At 44.5% G+C, this 20,524-nt stretch overlaps 1 pseudogene across 1 annotated transcript; it reads right to left on the minus strand.

Moving 5' to 3' along the window:
* Positions 1–12,555: 12,555 nt before the first annotated feature.
* LOC102426932 lies at positions 12,556–13,321 on the minus strand (annotated as a pseudogene). Its single transcript, XR_001349568.2, has one exon. The product of XR_001349568.2 is annotated as a myosin regulatory light chain 2, smooth muscle major isoform pseudogene (transcript).
* Between the last annotated feature and the right edge of the window lie 7,203 nt (positions 13,322–20,524).

Consider the following 20,524-nt stretch of genomic DNA (forward strand, 5'->3'; position numbering starts at 1 on the left):
TACCAAATGCCCAGTTGTTTCCTATAAGCAGTTTTTAGTTGCTATTATAAACAGTGCTTCTGGTGATTCACCCCGACAGTTACATTTTTATGCACATCCTTACTATTTTCTTTCGGTAAATTCCTAAAAGCATAATTGTTTAGTCAAAGGATTCCAGCATTTCTTTAAAATGAAGACAATGCCTTTGGGACTTTTAAGTTTTCATTTGTGGCTCGAGGTCTGCATAAGGAAATTAATAATTTCTATGATGCCCTGGAAGGAATACTGCCTCCTATAGTTGTGGGGCTGAGATTTTGAAAACCAAACCACGTGATTCCTGTAGAACGTGGGGGAAGCAACTTATACCTCCTTGAGCTGCCCCTTCAGATCTGAGACTAAAACAGGCTCCCTGGGGCAGAGGTGCAGGACACTTGCCCTGTGGTTCGCTGTGGGAGAGAGCATCCTGTGTGCCCTTGGACAAGAAGAGCATGAGAGGCTTGGGTTGGATCCCGCAGACTCACCCATGCTGTTGTTGCTGCTGCATATCTTTTGCCGGAACCCACGTTGGCTATGAGTATAACTAGTTACTGAGTCTTGTGAGTCCTTCTGGTATTGGTTTGCAACACAAATGGAGTTCCCAACCTCAAAGGGGCTCTTTTGTTAGTAGGTAGGGTATTGGTTGGGAAGGAATGCAAATATGAACATTAGGATGGGTCATAGGGGCACATCCCAATGGAGCGAGGGACCTCAAACTTCCTTTCCCAAGAGGCAGCCCTTCCATCCCTTCCTGAGAAGGTTAATCTCTTGCCCTAAGATCCTGTAACCAATTCCCAGACTTGCCCAAGGCCCCTCTTCCTGCTACACTGCATCCTCTCAACTCACACCCGTGGCTTCATAGGAATTCCCTATGATCAGCTGACTGAGGAAGAAGAGCCTTGGGCTTGGTTTACAGAGAGTTCCGCGTGAGCAGCATGCAGCACCTGCAAGTGGACAGCTATAGCACTAAAGCCGCTCTCTGGGACAGCCCTGAACGATGGTGGTGAGGGGAAATCCTCCCAGTGGACAGAACTTGGAGCAATGCGCCTGTTTGTTCATTTGCCTGGGAGGAGAGATGGCCAGAAGAAAGAGTCTGCACCAAATCATGGTTCAGCTAGGTAGGTGGACTGGGAAAGAACACAACTGGAAAGTCAAAAGGTATAAGGAAGAGGTATAAGAAAACACCATTCTGAATGGCAGAGTCTGAAGATACTTGTGTTCTATTTGAACGCTCACCAAAGGGCAGAGGAAGATGACCCCCTCTGTAGCCATCAGGCAGTCTCCTTCCCCCGCAGCTCCTGTGGACTCATGTACAAAGTGGCCAGGGTGACAGTGATGGGGGTTATGCATGGGCTCAGCAACATGGACTCCTGCTCACCAAGACTGACCTGGCTGAAACTACTGTCAAGTGCCCAACCTCCCAACAGGAGAGACAACACTGAGCCCCTAATATGGCACCATTGCCCGAAGGGCTCAGCCAGCTACCTGGCGTTAGGTTGATTACATTGGACCACTTTCATTATAGGAGGGGCAGCAAGTTGTTCTTACTGGAATTGGCACTTGCTCTGGACAGGGATTTGTCTTCCCTGCCCTCAATGCTTCTGCTAAAACTACCATCTGTGGCCTTACAGAATGGCTCATCCACCATCATGGTATTCACAGGCAATGAGATACAGCAATGGGCTCATGCTCTTGGAGTTCCCTGGTCTTACCACGTTCCCCATCATCATGAAGCAACTGCCTTGACAGGTGATGGAATGATTTTCTGAAGATTCAGTTGCAGTGCCAGCTAGGCAGTGACACCTTGCAGGGCTGGGCAGTGTCCTCCAGTGCGTGGTACATGCTCTAAATCAGCATCATGTTTCTCCTAAAGCCTGGATTTGGGAGTCCAGGAATCAAGGGATAACAAAGTCATTTCTCTCCCTATTAACCCTAGGGATCCAATAGTCAAATGTTTGCTTCCCATCCCTGCAGCTTCAGCTTCTGCTGGTCTAGAGGTCTTAGTTACAAAGGGAGAAATGCTTTCACCAGGGGAGACAGCAAAGATTGCCTTGAATTGGAACTTGAAGCTGCCATCTGGCCTCTGGGCATTGAATCAACAAAGTACTGGCTGGGTGATTGAGCCTGACTATCAAGGAAAAATTGGGTTGCTACTACTCAATTGGGGTAAGGAGGGCAAATGCAAGAGATCCTTTGGGGCACCACTTTAGTACTCCCATATCCGCTGATTAAGGTCAATAGAAAATGACACCCCAACTTAAACTGTTAATTTCCCAGACACTTTACAAAAGGTTTGGGTCATTCTACGTTGCAAGGAACTATAACCTACTGAGGTGCTTGCTGAGGGCAAAAGAAATATGGAAAAAGTAGTGGATGGTGGTAGTTATACATGCTAGGTGTGACCTTGAGACCAGTTGTAGAAAGGAGGACTGCAATAATTATGAGCATTTCTTTCTTTCTTTGATATGAATGTATTTTAATAAATATTAACCGAAAATTTAACCTCATACTTTTATCATCTAATTTAGTAAAGGGATGAGCCCTTTACTAAAATGGATTGTGGAAGTGACTAACGTAGGGGCAGTGTCTTTGGTTTTGAGTGCTACAGAGTGGAAGGGCATAGTTGGGTTGATGTAGGACCCACAACTCACTATTGGACAATCACAGACCCCAAATGGAGTCACTTGTGCTGAAGCCCATGACACTGACCCTAAACTCAATGGTTACCTAATTGCAGATTCCACCTTCTTCAGGACAGTAATCTTAGTGGTCAGCCTGTAACTTTCCCTAAAGGAAGCTGAAGTAATCTGCCTGATAAGATCCCTGCATTCCCCTATCGAGTCTCAACTGGGCTGACTGGGCACTTCAAGTCTCTGCCACGTATCTGTTCCATGCCAGTAGGCTACCTCAGGAATGTCCTCATGGAGATGACAGAAACACAAGAAAGAGCAAGGCTTCTCGAGTTGTAGACTCAGAAGCACCATACTTGCACTTCTGCTTCATTCTATTACCCAAAGCCAGGCACATGGACAAGTCCAGAGACAGAGGCAGAGGACACTTCAAAGTTAAATGCCCAAGGGGGTGGATGCAGAGAGGGTAAAAGATCATTCAACCCATCAGCAAGACCTATCTTAGAAATACTTTCCACACCTGTCCAATACTCCTTCTATCTTATTGCTACCACCACTTCAGTTCACCATGATCTCTCTTACCTATCACCACCTGACTGCTCTGTCCAAATCTTTCTTGTCCATTCCTTCTCAGACCATTCTCAATGCAGCAACGAGAATAAACTTAAAAAGAAAACCTGCTCTGACCACTCATTTAATTAAGCCTGCCAAATGGTTTCCTATTGTTCTCAGGATAAAGGTGAAAATCCTGACTAAGGCCTGAATTGTTTTCAATTTTCAATTGAGGGGTTATTTTAAAGCAAATAGGTGAACCTGGTGAAAGGGAGAAAGGGAGTGAAGAGGGAGTGTGGGAAAGAGAGGCTTTGTAATGACTTCCATGTGAGGACAGCCTGGGACCCCTTTCTCCCACCTCATCTTCCAGACTTTCTTTCACTTTATGGTTGGAAGACATCATAATTCCCCAAGTTGTACACTATTTCAAGCCTCTGGGGTCTTACTTGAACTGCTCTGTGTCCAAGTAGAGCTCTTTATCCCTCCTTTTGGTACGGATTCCAAACCCTCTGCCTTTCTCCTTTCCTTCTTCTAGGGAAAAAGGAGAGGAGAAGAGCGCAGATTGGTTTGGCTCAGTGGATAGTGTTGGCCTGCAGACTGAAGGGTCTCAGAGAGAGAGAGAGAGAGAGAAGAGAGGAGGGAGAGGAGGAGGGAGAGGAGGAGGGTCGCGACCCACAGGTTGAGAATCGCTGCTCTAGAGTGCATCTCTCTCTACTTGCTAGATGGATGCTACTTGAAATTCATGGATCGTTCAATAAAGCCAATCAGATCTTTAAATGTATTCAGTTGAATTATTTCTTTAATAGCTGTATAAGACCCAGACACAATGCACGTTATTCCTGAGGAAACAGCCAGCCTGGTGGACTGGATGAAAGCCACTGTAAGGTCTGTTGACTCTGCAAAGGGGACTGTCTGACTCGCCCTGTAAGTGCCTGGTAAACACCTCACATGAAGCAGCTGATATGCTCTGTACATACGCTGTGTGGGACTGGCTTTATGATGACCGGGATATTCACCTGCTGAATATGCCTGTCACTTGGGTCATGGTAAATGCTGTGGTTAAGGTGACCCCTTTTTCATGGGTACTCAATGTAATCTTAATGCTGCAAAATCAGCAATAATCCCAGAAGCATATTGATATTGCTGTCTCAGCTTCCCCTCATGGGTTTTACAGATTCTAATAAAACATGAGATTAATTAACAAGAGAATGAGAAGAGGGAAGGGGGAGGGCCAAGGAACTGATCCTAGCAGGGTGGAAATCTTTAGAAAAGAAGATCAATAAGACTGGATATCGACAGGATTGAAAGGGAGGTTTTAATACAGCACTACCGAAGGTTGGTGGAGCAAAGGGACCCCCTGCTGGGCCCCAAACAAGGTTGCTCTCTTTAATTCTTTTTAGAGAAAAAAATTTTTAAAAATATTTTTATTGATTTCAGAGAGGAAGGTAGAGGGAGAGAGAGAAAAAAAACAAACATCAATGATATAAAGAGAATCATTGATTGGCTGCTTCCTGCACGCCTCCCACTGGAGACCGAGCCTGCAACCCAGGCATCTGACCTTGACCGGAATTGAACCCCTGACCCTTTAGTCTGCAGGCCAACGCTCTATCCACTGAGCCAAACAAGCTAGGTCTGGAGAAATTTTTATTTATTGATTTTTAGAGAGAGAAACATATTTGTTGATACACTTATTTATGCATTCATTGGTAGATTCTTGCATGTGCCCTGACTGGGGATTGAACCCACAAGGCTGGGGTATTGTGACAATGCTCTAACCAGCTGAGCTACCCAGCCAGGGCTAGAAATAAAGTTTTTAACTGGGCACATAGCCATCTAGGGGAAAAGAACTACATTTCCCAGCCTCCCTTGTAGCTAAGTATGAGCATGTGATTAAGTTCTAACCAATGGGATATAAGCAGATATCTTCCCCTGGCAGCAGCTAGACACCTCCAATGGATACCTTTCCCCTCATTCCCCCCTTCCCCTATTTTATTCCATTTTACTGGCTAGAATGTAATGCCACCGTTAAGGGTAAAGACCATAAGGATCTAAGTATAGAAGTGTTGAGGAGAGAAGCTAGAAGAAGCCATGGTCCCTGAGAACATTAAAGAGTGGAGCCACCAGTTTTCCACCATCTCAAGACCAACTTCTATCTTAAGCCACTGGTGGTTTGGGTTTTCGACCACGTACAGACAAACCGAATTCTAACTAAATACAATGTGGTTTTTAGAAACTAGGAATGGCATTGTTACACTCCTTCTTATAAACCCAGGAGAATTACTGCCGTCGGAGAAAGCATTTCAAATGTACCTTGAGACCATATCATTAGGCTTGGCTTCCTAAGTATTCCTGATCCTAACACCAAAGAAAACTTCAGTGTCGGCAGCAAGAAACTCCAAGTAAAACTCTAGGATTCATGACACCAGCGTCCAATTTAGTTGCCTCAAGTGTAAAGGAAAAGGAGGAGGTGGGGCAGGGTAAAGGTCTCCCAGCTTATCTCATTTCCCAAGATTACCAGCCCTACTCCAAGAACGGTTAAAAGGCCCTCTTGAGAAACGTGCAACCAAAAATAAAGTGGCATTTGGCATCTCTCTGGGAAAACACTTAACTTTGCTCCTAGAAGAATAACCAGATTTTTTTAATTTGCTAAAGCTCAAGTCAAGCCCTGAGTAAGGAACCACTGAGAAAATATTTTAAAATAAAAATGCTGTCCTAGCTGGTTTGGCTCAGTGGATAGAGCATCAGCCTGCGGACTGAGGGTCCTGCGTTCGATTCTGGTCAAGGGCACATGCCTGGGTTGCAGGCTCGATCCCCAGTAGGAGGCAGGCAATCAATGATTCTCATCATTGATGTTTCTATCTCTTTCCCTTTCCCTTACTCTCTGAAATCAATAAAAATATATTTAAAAAAATAAAAAAAAATGCCAATCTAAAAAGGAAAAACAAAGTGCCCAGTCAAAAGAAAGTACTGTTAGAATATACTTTGGTTACAGTAAATCAAATCTGGTAAAAACATGGGAACTTTGGGGCTCAGATCTAGAATATGTTAGGACTGGGGAATCAGGTTTTGTTTTGTTCCTCAAACAGTGGCTATTTCGGAGGGCAGCAAAGGGAGTGCACTATGTTGCTGTGATGTTTACCTGCAATCCTGGCATTCGAATTTGTCAGCAGCCAAAATCAGGGCCAGACTCAAAAGCAAATAGCTAATTCCAGGTGACTTTCTCCAGGATTAAATATCATCATCAATGACATAGTTTAGTTTGATGTCCTTTGGTGTATCGAACTCTCCCGGGACCAGATTTGCCTTCTCACTGTCTTCTCTGCCAAACCACGGGCCTGGACAGTTTCTGCAAGTTCCCTCCCCTTCCCGCCCCGCCCCCGCCCCCCCCCACCTCCCGCCACACACACACACACACACACACACACACACACACACACACACACCACCATCCCCTAACTCACTGGGGACTGAAGCTTCAGGTGCGTGCACAGCCTTCCTCAAGGAAGCTGGAGAGGGCCACCCACAATTTGTGCTTACACATGGCAAGATGTTAACCTGAGCAAGCTTCCTCCTTCCAGTCTGCACACCTCTGGACTTCTCCAGTTGTTCACCTGAGCAAAGCAAGCAAAGGGGAGTGTTGTTTTAGGCAAAGCCAAACAGAGGTAGCAGACCTGTCTCAAAAGAAATCCTGTAGTGCAGTCCAAAGCCAATGGGATTAAAAAGAAACACGCAACCATCCTCAGCCGTTCTATTAGTAAGACACATAACTAATCTTATCAAATTAGCCATTTACATATGGATATTAGTAGGTTTCTGAGGTAAGTCTTTTTTAGAACAGTTACAAGTCCGTTTCAGAATAGTTATTTCATCTCCAGGGTAAATGAGATGGTTGTAGAACTTGACAATGAAATCTACACTCTTTGGGGTGGGGGTGGGGGGAGTTCTGTATATTTAACTTTCTTTTCTTTTCTTTTTTTAAATTTTATTTTATTGTTTAAAGTATTACAAAGAGTAGAACATATGTCTCCTTTTTTCCCCCATTTACCTTCCCCTGGCCTCCCCTACCCCCCAGTATCTTGCGTCCATTGGTTATGCTTATATGCCGTATATTTAACTTTCATTGGTGGTGGGTTTTGACAGTGTATTCCAGTGTGTTCCACCAGGGTAACAGCTCATTATTGCCTTGTGCTTTTTCCTTTAAAGCCACCTATCTGCTGCCACAGCCCCCAGAAGTCTGCCCGTGTTCCTTGCTCACTTTCCCTTTAAGAGTCTTTAGCATTTCAGCTGGTAAAGTTCCAAGTGCCCTCTGGACTAATTGGCACGAAGTGAGAATTTTCTCATTTGGAAGAGAAAGAGCCTGTTCTCCAGGGAAGGCTCTTCAAGGTAATTGCTTTCTCAGAGATTCCAGCCCCCACCTTTGGCAACCTTCACCAGAGACAAATCCCTTTTGCTGTTAGGGAGCTAGAAACCCACAGAAGGAAAAATAGGAACTCGGGACAGACTTGCCGAGACCTTTGAAACCAGTGACCTTGAGAAGGGGAGGAAGTGGGGGAAAGGCCAGTGCAGGCAGAGGCCGCTGAACCCTCCCCTCCCCCTCACCCCCATGGGCACCACAGCTCTAGCTAGACTTTTCCATTGTCCTTTTTCTAAGGAGCTTCCAGGATGGGGTGCGTTGGTAGAGGGAGCTCATATATCAACCAGGATTCCTTGCAGGGGGAGGATGGCACTGATTTGGGAAAAAAATCTTTTAACAAGACACCTGGGCTGAAGGGAGGCAGCAAAGATAGAGCTGGATAAGAAAAGAGGGTGGCTAACCTGGGCAAGACTCCAAGAGCAATTGGTGTGTGCCCAGGGGTGAGTGGGGAGTGAGAGGAAAAGACCCAGAGAAGAGGGAAGTCCTCTTTGGGCCACCACCTGCCACTCCAGGTGAGGAATGTGGGGGAAAAGCCAAAGGGGGGGGCATGTGACAAACAAATGGGGGGGCTGGCTGGAAAGAAGCAATGAAGACTAAAATGGAATTGTCGTTTTCTGGGGGTTATGGATTGTGATTTCCTCCCTCAACTCTGCTTTGAAATCTTCACTACTGTTGGACACAGGAGATAGTACAGCCCGGCTGGGGGTGGCACTTTATTTTTTAAAGATTTTTTTTAAATTTATTTTTTAAAAGAGAGAGATGAAGGGAGAGAGAGGAAAAGAGAAAAACGTTAATGTGAGAACAGAATACTGAGCTGTGTCCTGTACATCCCCCACCAGGGATGGAGCCCACAACCCAGGCATGTGCCCTAACTGGGAATCGAACCTGCAACCTTTTGTGCACCAGACGATGCCTAACCAACTGAGCTACGTTGGCCGGGCATGTTTTATTTTTTTAATCTGTACTTTCTAATCTTTTCTACAATGACAAGGTAGAAATACGGGGGAAATAAGTGTTAAAAAGTGGGTGGCCAGCACTGGGCTTGGCACGAAATGCACAAAAGAGACAAGACCCCTGCATTCAAAGAAACGGAGGGAAACCTTTACAAGACAAATAAATATGTCCTGACAAACAGAGATGCATGCAACAAAAGAAATGACTGGGTGCTGCGGCTGAGAGCAATTGGAGGAGGCTGTGAGGGATCGAACCTCATTTAGACAGCAGTTAGCAGGTGACGTTCAGGCTCAGACCTTAAGGAGGCAAAGAAGCCTGCAACGCAAAGAGCTGGCCAGGAGAGTTCTAAACACAGAAAGGGCCCCGGGGAGGGTTCTAAGACAAGAGCGAGCTTGAAATGGGAGGGAGTGTTTGGGAAGTGGAGGTGGATTGTACAGTGGGCAGGGCCAGCTCATGCAGAGCCTTGACAAGAAGTTTGGTCTTTATTCTCACTGCAAGAGGAAGCCAGCCCTGGCCGGGTAGCTCAGTTGGTTAGAGTGTCATCCCAATACACCAAGGTTGCAGGTTTGATTTTCGGTCAGGGTATCAGGGCACATACAAGAATCAACCAATGAATGCATAAATAAGTGGAACAACAAATTGATGTTTCTTTCTCTCTCTCTCTCTCTCCCTCTCTCTTTCTCTCTCTTTCTCTCTCTCACCAATCAATCACTAAAAAAGAAAAGGAAGCCAATTAGGAGGCTCTTGGAAGAGAAAAGACTGGGTGGTGCTGGTGGCGATGGAAAGTGGGTGGATTTAGGGTGTTTTTTTGAAGGGAGAACAAATAGATAAAACATGACATTGGATTGGCAGTGGGGACTAAGACAGAGGGAGGTGTCATGGATGGCTTCCCATTTTCTGGCTTGGAATTACTTCCCAAAGTGAGGCACACTGTGTGAGGAACAGGTTTTGACAGGTTACATTTCAGATGTCTGGGATTATTAAAAGGGTGGCACTCAGAGGCGGCTCGGCCCTCTGATGTGATAAAGTATAATGCAAACAAGAGGAACAGTTCACCAAGTTGCTTTGGCATAACTTGACAGCTTTATAAAGTTTTAACTCCTTTTCTTTTTGTTAACTCCTTATTTATAGAACTGTTAAGGGTCTAAAAGAGTCATGTAGAATTTCGAGTTGTACTTTTTTTTATGGGTGACAGTATGTGCTATGGTGGCACTTGGTAGTTTGGGGTTTTATAAAGATAACAGGGTATAATCCTCATGAATGTCAAAGGTCTACTATAGATACAACAGACAATGTATTGAACTAATTTCCAATAAAACTTTATGGACAATGTAAAGCCACTAGTTGGTATGTAATCTGTGGCTAGACAATAGCTACCTTTTTTCTAGCACTTACTATATACTGTGCATTCTGTTACACACTCTATAAATATCCCATTTGAGCCCCACATTTTTTATCACCCATCTTACATGTGAGAGAAAAAGGCTCAGAGGGGTTGAGTACCTTGCCCAGGGTCACAGAGCTAGCAAGGGGCAGAGTCTGTATATGTCTGGGCCGATGAGGAAGCTTGGGTTTCTATGAAGCAGGTGTGGTCCTTGGTTACAGCAGGGGTTATCTGGGAAGCGCAGGTTAAGATGGGGTTGAGAATGGAAAGGTTTATTGGGGAGTGATACTCATGGACACATAAGACTCCAATGCAGACCTGTCCAAGTCTCTGCCAGCCCAACATGGAGCCCTGAAGCAAAGACCACCCATGAGAGGGGGCACGTGTTGGGCAGAAATGGGTAGATCCTTGCCGCACTACCTCAGCTCACCCATTGGCTGGGGAGAGCACTCTGGGAAGAGCATGATTGCATCTTGAAAGCTGGGCCGAACCCCAAAGGCTGTCAGTTAATTGTGTTCCTTGTATTTGGGCAGGAGCCCATTCTTAAAGGGGATCTGAACAGTGCATCTTCTCACCTGCCACACGCTCTGAAAACTGCCAGCATGCTTTTCATCCCAGAAGAGACAGTGTGTTACTTATCCACTGCTGTGTAACAAATTGTCCCCAAATGCACCAGCTTAAAACAACGAACATTTGTTATCTCACAGTTTCTGTGGGTGCCTATTCAAACAAACATCACTGATAACAATAAAGATTTTAGCTTCACTCGCTCTGAATCGGGTATTGTATTAGCAGGTCCTTACATGCATCATCTCACCACAACTCCTTTATTCACCCAAGGTTCATCGGGGACCAGCCCTCTGAGCTGTGGAGAACAGAATGACAAATGAAGTAATCTCCTGCTCTGGAGGTGCTCATGTCCAGAGGTACAATTTGTTTCAATTTTGCAAAGGAGGAAAGGACAAGTGACACAGTTAACTGACAGCCTTTGGGGTTGAGCTAGGAGGCCAAAGCAGGTCCGTGTGGCTTCAAGGCCAGTGATTTTTGTGAAGACAGCATACTCCTGAATCCACAAGCCTGGACCCATTGCTAGTCTGAGAACCACTGTGAGGAAGGAGCAAGTCGCAAAGAATACACATAATATAATTTCATGTATATGAAGTTTAAAAACAGAGGCTTGCTTGGCGGTGCCCAGGTAGCAGTAACAATAAAGAGAAAGGCAAGGAAATGATTTCTACAAGTCAGGATAGTGACCATATCTGGAGGAGGAGGGAAATGTGATGGAGGTGGGGGGTCCACAGGGGCTTATGCGTGACTGAGTGGTCTAGACGTGGTTGCTGGTTATGGGGTATCCAATTTATAATGATGCATTAAACTGTACACAGGGGACCCTAGCTGGTTTGGCTCAGTGGATAGAGCATCGGCCTGCGAACTGAAAGGTCCCAGGTTCGATTCCAGTCAAGAGCATATGCCTGGGCTGTGGGCTCGATCCCCAGTGGGGGACTTTCGGGAGGCAGCCAATCCATGATTTTCTCTCATCATGGATGTTTCCATCTCTCCCTCTTCCTTCCTCTCTGAAATCAATAATAATAATAAAAATAATATATATATTACATATATATATATATATATATATATATATATATATATATATATATGTATTAGAGGCCTGTTGCACGAAGAGATTCATGCAATAGGCCTTCCCTTCTCCTGGCTGCCGGCCAGATTTTCCTCCAGCACCCGGGACCCAGGCCTTTGCTCCGGCCGGAGCCGCCTTTAGTCTTCTGTCTTCACTGCTCCGGCTCGCCTTCAGTCTTCCCTCCGCCGCTTGGAGCCTACGTATGCAAATTAACCACCATCTTTGTTGGTGGTTAATTTGCATATCACGCTGATTAGCCAAAGGGAGGCATAGCGAAGGTATGGTCAATTACCATGTTTGTCTATTATTAGATAGGATATATATATATTTAAAAAACCACAAATGTATTAAAAAATTTTTTTTTAAAATTGTACATATGTGGGGTGTCTTTTACTCCTCTGTATGTATGACATATCTCACAATAAATACAATTTCAATGAAAACAACTGTATCCAATGGGATGCTATTTGCCATGTGCAGGCGCCTGGGACGGCAGGCTAAAGAGATCCTTTTTCTCAGAGACACAAGGAGCATGAGGTCTTTTTGCCTCCCGCAAATCCCCCAAACAGTTGGGTTTGCATCTTGGCTCATCAACATGTTCTTAAGGTGTGTTACATCCAAAATAAACTCTGAGGAGGACAGTGCTTGGTGAGATCGTGTTGACATTTGATACAATGCGTCGGAGCAAGTTGGCTTTTGTTTTTCCTATTCCTGAAAGGGTGGCTGAAGAATGAAACCCGATTCACATTGTCACAACAGTCACTTAGATCTTTTAACCTAAAGAACAACTTCGTATCAAAGTGCCAGGAAAAGCTCACTCCCGGGTTCCTTGGATTAATTAGGCTTTCTCCTACTTCCTTTCAGAACCTATCGAAAAAGCAGAGGGGACTTAGACTTGTAGCTTGGGTTCTGCAAAGCCAGACCAGCTGGAAATGCCCAGCTCCCTAGATGATCCTTTCTTGGAGGGTCACAGTGGGCACACCTGCCTCACAGTGGCTGTGTGATCCTTGCCTGGCACTGCTCTCTCTGGGCCTGTTCCTCCACTGGGAGCTGGGCCCTAATCCCTCAGAGGGAGGCTCCCCTGATTGGGACCCATGGGCATGAGCAGGTGCAGACTGTGTATGTGTGTGGAGCAGGTGACTGGGACAGGGGCTGGACATGGGGGCCTTGGGAGGCCTAGTGGTCTTTGTCCTTGGCACCGTGTTTTAGGATGCGCGTGAACTCCAGGTAGTTGAAGTTGCCTTTCTTGTCAATGGGTGCCTCACGGTACATCTCGTCCACTTCCTCGTCTGTGAAGCAGTCACCCATGGTGGTGAGCAGCTCCCGAAGATGGTCCTCATGGGTAAAACCTGAGGCCTCTTCGTCGAAGCAGGCAAAGGCATTGTGGATCACATCCTCGGGGTCCATGCCGTTCAGCTTCTCCCCAAACATCGTCAGGAACATGGTGAAGTTGATGGGCCCAGGGACCTCGCTCATCATGCCCTCCAAGTACTCATCTGTGGGGTTCTTTCCCGGGGAGGCCAGCATGTCATGCAAGTCCTCCTTGTCAATGAAGCCATCTTGGTTCTGGTCGATCATGTTGCAGGCCTCCTTAAACTCCTGGATCTGGGACTGGTCAAACATCGCAAAGACATTGGATGTGGCCCGCTGTGGCTGCTTCTTGGTGATCTTGGCCTTGGCTCGCTTACTGGACATCTTGGCTTCCGGTGGGTGGGGCTTCCCTGGTGTGGACAAGGTACCCTTTCAGTGCGCAGAGCTGGTGCCCTGTATTTTTATTTCCAAAATTTGGCAACCGTGGCGGAGGGTACTCAGCTTGTAGCAAAGGACACAATGGGGTTTGGGCAGGCTGCTCCTGAGCAGCTAGCAGCTGATAAGCTTGTTTGATCTGCTCACCATCTCCACTTCTCTCCCTTTCCACAGCCATTGGGGATGCCTGCCTAGTGTGCAGGCTGTGCACCTGCTCCGCACCAGATAATTTCTATTAAGGAATTACTGTTGATTACACTGTATCATAATAGCATTATCATTCTTTTTAAAAGTAGGTTTTATCTCTTAGAGATGTATACTAAAATATTTATAGATAAAATAAGCTATCTGACATTTGCTTCAAAATAGTATCAGGAGGGAATACATACTGTCGGAAAAAGGCAGATCATGCCTGGCCGGTGTGGCTCAGTGGTAGAGCATCAGCCCATGCACCAACAAAGGATTTTGGATGTGATTCCCAGTCAAGGGCACGTACCTGGTCGGGGTGCATTCAGGAGGTAACCAATTGATGTGTCTCTCTCATATTGATGTTTCTCACTCTCTCTCTTTCTCTCCCCTCATCTCTCTGTCTCTTCCCCCTCTTCCCTCTCTTCCACTGTGTCTAAAAAATAGAAATGAAAAAATCAATGGCCCAACTGGCATGGCTCAGTAGTTGAGCGTCCACCTATGAACCAGGAAGTCACGGTTTGATTCCCAGTCAGGGCACATGCCCAGGTCGTGGGCTCGATCACCAGTGGAGGCAGCCAATCAATGATTCTCTCTCATCATTGATGTTTCTATCTCTCTCTCCCTTCCTCTCTGAAATCAATAAAAAAATTTTTTTAAAAAATCAATGGACAAAATATCCTTGGGTGAGGATTAACAACAACAACAAAAGGCAGATCATGGTTGCCTGGGATTGGAAGCAGAGGAAGGGATGGACTGCAAAGGGACACAAGGCAATTTGGAGGATGATAGAAATGTTCTGTATTTTGATAATGACGATGGTTTAAAGGTGTTTTATATCTGTTGTATGGTAAACATCTCATCAAGTTGTATGTTAAAATGAATCCAGCTTATGTTCATAAATTTTACCATAATAAAGGTAAACATTTAGTAAAGGCATACCTTAATAAAAGTACTAGTTAAACAACTAAAATATGGAAGGAGAAGTGGATGAGCATGTGGATTAGACAGGGTTAGCCACAGGATCCTGGTTGGTATGGCAGGTGATGCTTATGCATAAAGTTCATTACACTGACCATCTGCTCTTTGAACTATCTATGTTTAAATTTCTCCATAATAAAAAGTTTTTCAGCCCTGACCAGTTTTGCTCAGTGGATAGAGCACCAGCCTGTGGACTGAAGGGTCCCCAGGTTCGATTCCAGTCAAGGGCTCATGCCCGGGTTGTGGGCTGGATCCCCAATGGGGGCGTGCAGGAGGCAGCCAATCAATGATTCTCTCTCATCATTGATGTTTCTATCTCCCTCTCCCTTCTCTGAAATAAATAAAAATATATATTCAAAAATTTTTTTCCAAAAGGTAAGGCATATAAGACAATAAGAGAAAAAAGAAAAAATTCCAAATTAGATGTTTTGGAATTTTTCAATAGGGGAGAGTTGCTTAAAAAAAAATTCATTGCTATGAGATTTGGGTGAGATAACTATGAATGACTGGAAGAAAATGGTTACCATCTAGGATTTTACATTTGTATTTCCTCTGACTCTAAGTTCTCATTGCACGTTAATGAACAAAACTGAAGTCCTAAAAAAGTAAAAAAGTCAGACAAAAGCACAGGATCATATCACCGTGTAAATGTCCTTTCAATCTTTCTTTGTTTAGTCCAGCTGCATTTTTGCATGTAATACGCCTGTATTTGCCACCTGTTTTCTGGTTCCAAGGGAGGCTGACTCATAGTCGCAAAGGGTGGGGTGTGCAAGAAGCCCTCTGGAAATTTGGTGAAGCAGAACTTCGAAATACTGATTCAGCCACACTTAAAACCACCGCTGATCTGGCCAGGCATTGCTTGGTGGAGGTTGGGATGCTATGCTGTTAGAAAGCGCCCCGCCTCTCCCCACAGGGGTGGCCTCCGTGTTAATTGCTTCTTAACGGTTGGGAACCAGCTTTCCCGCCAAGTGTCTGAGGGACACACCCAGTTCCCTGGCTCGGGCTGGATGTGAAAGTGAAAGGTTCCGACTGAACTCCCCGGCTGGGATCTGTCAGGAGGAAGAACAGGTGGCGCTTAACTCGAGGGTGCTCCCAAGTGGCTGTGGACCAGCAATGGTCCCCTACGGAGAGAGGCAAGATGTGTGAGCCAAACTGTAAGTATGGAAGTACAGGTACTGGATACAGAGGCCTTGACTGTAACTTCCACCAGTGGCTGGATATGCCAGCATCACAGGGGACACCAGGAGCTTAGAACAAATGCATCATTATGCTTGATCATCTCCTAGCTCAGCGGTTCTCAACCTGTGGGTCGCGATCCCTTTGGGGGTGGAACAACCTTTTCACAGGGGTCGCCTAAGACCATCGGAAAACACATATATAATTACATATTGTTTTTGTGATTAATCACTATGGTTTAATTATGTTCAATTTGTAACAATGAAAATACATCCTGCATATCAGATATTTACATTACGATTCATAACAGTAGCAAAATTACAGTTATGAAGTAGCAACAAAAATAATTTTATGGTTGGGGGTCACCACAACATGAGGAACTGTATTAAAGGGTCGCAGCATTGCCCTGACTGGTTTGGCTCAGTGGATAGAGCGTCGGTCTGCGGACTGAGGGGTCCCAGGTTCGATTCTGGTCAAGGGCATGTGCCTTGGTTGCGGGCACATCCCCGGTGGGAGGTGTGCAGGAGGCAGCTGATCGATGTTTCTCTCTCATCAATGTTTCTAGCTCTCTATCCCTCTCCCTTCCTCTCTGTGGGATATCAATAAAATATATATTTAAAAAAAAAAAAAAGGGTCGCAGCATTAGGAAGGTTGAGAACCACTGCCCTAGCTGGTTTGGCTCAGTGGGTAGAGCGTCGGCCAGCGGACTGAAGGGTCCCAGGTTCGATTCCAGTCAAGGGCACGTGCCCAGGTTGTGGGCTGGATCCCCAGTGGGGGGCGTGCAGGAGACAGCCAATCAATGATTTCTCTCATCATTGATGTTTCTATCTCTCTCTCCCTCTCTCTTCCTCTTTGAAATAATAATAAAAAATATATTTAAAAAAAACTGCATCGGCCTTCGGACTAAAGAGTCCCAAGTTCAATTCTGGCCATGGGTTGCAGGCTCGATCCCCAGTTGGGGGCATGCAGCAGACAGCCTATCAATGATTCTCTCTCATCATTGATGTTTCAAATATCTCTCTCTCTCCCTTTCCCTTCCTCTCTGAAATCAATAAAAAATATATATATTTTAAAAATTGCACATTAATATTATTTTATAAGGACACCATACATCATATAAGAAAACTGTTTGCCTCTTTTCAATACTAGTGTTTTGCTGCTTATTCAGTCTTTTAAAAATGAATTCTAGGAGTAGCATGTGAATTTTTTTGTGTGCACTCGATGTTTCACTTTATTTTATTTTTTAAATATATTTTTATTGACTTCAGAGAGGAAGGAAGAGAGATAGAAATATTAATGATGAGAGAGAAACATTGATTGGCTGCCTCCTGCACACCCCACACTGGGGATCAAGCCTGCAACACAGGCATGTGTCCTGACCAGGAATCAAACCATGACTTCTTTGTTCATAGGTCAATGCTCAACCACTGAGCCACAGATGTTTCACTTCAGTCAAGAACAGAAGGGTTTTCAGACACAAATATCTTAATTGACTAAAACTGATCTTAAGGATTCATCGTAAAACTGTCACAGCAGTAACAAAATATATGTCTTTGGATTCAGGATATAAAAACATATAAAAGTTATTTCTACAATTTCTTTCTCCATCTAAAATCATTTTGCTGTAAATTAAATATTAAATTTTCTGCCATGCTTGTGCCATGGAAAAACTGTGATCATTAATCTGAGTTGGATTGCATTCTCTGGGGACCTGTTTACACTGTCAGGAGGATGTGACAGCCACTTTTCAGGATCACAATCCAATAAGCATTGTGCAGCTCAGAGCTTTTCAGTTTTCACATTCAGTGGCAGCCGTTATACATGCAATTTCCTTCAGATGTTAATGGACAGGCCAGAATTGCATTTGGCTTTCTGAGTCATAACTTTGTTATAAATAATTCTTTTTTTTATGGTCCTCATTGTTTTAATCAATAATTAGGTCTTCGTTTCTTGAAGAATATGAAGTGTCAGGGGTTTTATCTGAGGTTCTCAAATTGTGGGTTGGAAGACTTTTTTTATTCATTTTCATTGGATTAGTGATGAAATCTTTATTAAATAATTTGAAAGTCCTGTCTGCAAATTTTATGTGGGTCATGCTCAGCAGAAGTCTGCTCACTTTCATTGTTTCCAGTTTTCTGAAATGTAAGCAGACTGCTTTCTATTTCTTCTCTGAGCTCCACTTTTGAATTTTCTATCTCTGTGATGATCTTGACTTGTACTCATTTTCAAAATTATTTGAATAAAGCTGACATTTATATCTACATTTTTGGGAAACTCACATCTTATTACATTTTTTACATTAAAATTCATAATTCTAGCCTTCGGTATGCATCTAGTTGCCACTGTATTTGTCCATTCAGTTGCCAATTCATATAATGTTTCATAATTATTGCATCTAGACCTGCAGATACACAAATTTAAGAGCAATATGAATTATTTAATGTCACAAAATATTTTTGGCTGTCACTTGCAACGGTTGCAAACAGCAGAACCATGTACCGCTGGGTAATACCTTGTTATACAAGAGTCTATTCATGCCATCTGAGAGGAAGGATTTGACATGTTAATTGGTTTGTCTTTTATTCTTAAGTGCTTCCTCCTCCTCACACTCTGAAGCTGTGTCTAGCTCCGTGTGAGCAGCAGCACAACCTACAAATGTTCATGGCATTTGGTCTCAGTCCCTTTCTGTTTCAACGACATAGGACTAAAAATGTAACAAAGCAAATTCTTGGGTGTATAGACTGTGCTGTGCCAGCACTGGGGGCCAAATCCCAACTGATGGGCATCCTTACATTTGTTGATACACTTATCTGTTGCGTTCAGGATGTGTGCGGTCCTCCAACGCTCAAGGCCTGAGCCCCTTCTGCTTGGGTTAAGGGCAGTGGTGGCCAATTTGGATGCTGTTTGAGGAACCAGTGAGAGATCCATGGAGAGTGGGATTCCTGGCATACTAAAGACGGGGAGAAAGGAGCCACTCCAGGAGAGATTGGGAGAGAAGGCAGAGGCAGATTTCCCATTAGGCTAATGAAGCTCAGCTTTAAGGTCCCTCATTTGCACAGATGGCTCTATCTTCCCGTCAATGCCTGCCATGAGTACTGTGTCAGTTTCCTTTTGCTGCTGTAACAAGCCACCCTAAATTTAGTGGCATAAGACCAGACAAATTTATTCTCTTACAGTTCTGAAGGTGAGAAGTCCAAAATGGATTTTACTGGGCTAAATATTGGTCAGGCTGCCTTCTTTCTGGAGAAACTGTTACCTTGCCTTTTCTAGCTCCTAGAGGCTGTCCACATTCCTTGGCTCACGTCTCCTTCCCTGGGTCTACCGCTGCTGCATCCCTCTCCTAAGGACCTTTGTGATTATGCTGGTCTCACACAGAGACTCCAGGGTTTCATTAATCCCCTCATCTCAGGATCCTTCACTTAATGACTGTGTAAGGTAGCACAGTCAAGGTTCTGAGAATTAAGATGTAAACATTTTGGGGGGCATTATTTGGCCTATCACGGGTGCCTAGGAGAGCCTGAGCCTTCAAGGGAAAGATGCTGAGGCCTCTAGTCAAAGTAGGGTCATGAAAAGAAGGAATGGCTCCATTTTGTTCAGAGTAAGAGCAAGAATGAATTGATGAAATATAGGGAGAATTACTTTGTAAAATATGTGACTGTCCAACCCCTATGCTGTACACCTGAGACTAATACAAAATACTATTGAAGGTACACTGTAATTGGAGAGGGAATAAAAGAAGAAGTTTCCACAGGAGGAAAACTAGGGGGAGCTGAAGGTGTTGAGTGTTTGGGGGAAATCCTGGCTCAAAGTCATCCCAATCAGCAGGATCCTTCCCTTTTATTGTCATTTAGGGAACTTGTCACAGTTATAAGTCCTAGATCGGACCTTCTCTTCCAAGGATCATATCTGTTCCACACACTTCGTCCTTCACTATCTGCAACACACACACACACACACACACACACACACACACACACACACACCTCAGTGCACAAATCAGAGGCAGAACTCTCATGATGTCCTCAGTGGTAGAGTGGATCATTTAAAAGTTAGGACAGTTATTGAATGAAAAATACATATATATTTCATTTTCTCAAAGGAATACTATTACAGTGGAACAGTAGTCTCCCAACCAAGGACTCACCACACAATAAGTCAGAGATATGGTCAAAATATATCCTCAGAGGAAAGATGATAAAACCCGTAATCACCAAGAACAATAAAAGCGTGCTGCTCCCGCTTCTATAAAACCAACTTAAATGCACTCTACAGAATGATTAGGCAAGGGGTCCAATGAGTTGAAGCGAGCATGAAAGTGCCATTGAGTCAAACATTTGAACCATAGCTTAATTTGATGGCATAAGGTGGTCAATGAAAATCTTGCTCAACTTGTTAGAGTTTAGGATGGCTCATCTGAGATAATTTAATGATGCAAGATATCTCACAGATGCCTTTATTTTCTCCTGGTGTAGTTCCCTGGAGCAAGCAGAGGTATTTAAAACTGCTTCCATGAGTCAGTACATCCAATGCTCAATGCATTATTGATAATGCGGTCATTCTAGCTAACCTGGTGCAGAGTATTGAAGACACAAGGAGTACTGGATGGGGTGGGGACCTGGAACTTGACACACCCACTCAGGGTATGCCCTGGAAAGGCAGCCCACAAGTGTGGGTGCTGGGAGGCAGCACACGGAAGCTGTGGAGCAAGGCAATGATGGTAAGCAGTTGTTTAGTAAAATAGAAGACATGAGGGACAAGCGGTGGCTAAAGGATAGCAACAGAACAGGTAATAAATTATCAACCCTGGCATTGTCAGTGCCCCAATCACCACTTAAAATACTTCTGAG

Source organism: Myotis lucifugus, unplaced genomic scaffold (assembly GCF_000147115.1).
Source record: "Myotis lucifugus unplaced genomic scaffold, Myoluc2.0 scaffold_158, whole genome shotgun sequence".
In the NCBI taxonomy this organism is placed as follows: domain Eukaryota; kingdom Metazoa; phylum Chordata; class Mammalia; order Chiroptera; family Vespertilionidae; genus Myotis; species Myotis lucifugus.